Below are 330 nucleotides of genomic sequence, written 5' to 3'. Positions count from 1 at the left end.
TAGGCCACTAGGGCGCCAGGATAGGCCACTGGGGCGCTAGGCCCTGGTTGATAGGTGGGTGGAGTTCCAGGAACAAACTGAGGTATGGGTGGGGTTCCAGGTACTAGAGGATAGGTGGGTGGGGTTCCAGAAACTGATGGATAGGTGGGTGGGGCTCCAGGGGCTGGCTGATAGGTGGGTAGGGTTCCAGGAACTGGTTGAACTGGGCCTTCAGCTGTTGGTACTTGTTGATCTGTTCTTGAGGTTACAGCTGGCTGACCTATTCCTGGAGCTATGGGGGATGGCTGACCTACCCCAGGGGCTACATGACCTACCCCAGGGGCTACATGA

General features: G+C 57.6%; 1 protein-coding gene across 1 annotated transcript in view; it reads right to left on the bottom strand.

The window, feature by feature from the left end:
• Positions 1-330, bottom strand: part of QRICH2 (glutamine rich 2) — a 45,081-nt gene that overhangs the window by 34,814 nt on the left and 9,937 nt on the right. The gene's annotated exons all lie outside the window — the stretch shown is intronic.

The sequence above is a fragment of the Petaurus breviceps genome, unplaced genomic scaffold (assembly GCF_028583685.1).
Source record: "Petaurus breviceps papuanus isolate PSGF00001 unplaced genomic scaffold, PetGlider_PUasm1.0 90925, whole genome shotgun sequence".
Lineage (NCBI taxonomy): Eukaryota > Metazoa > Chordata > Mammalia > Diprotodontia > Petauridae > Petaurus > Petaurus breviceps.
This window is presented reverse-complemented; position numbering and strand designations above follow the sequence as displayed.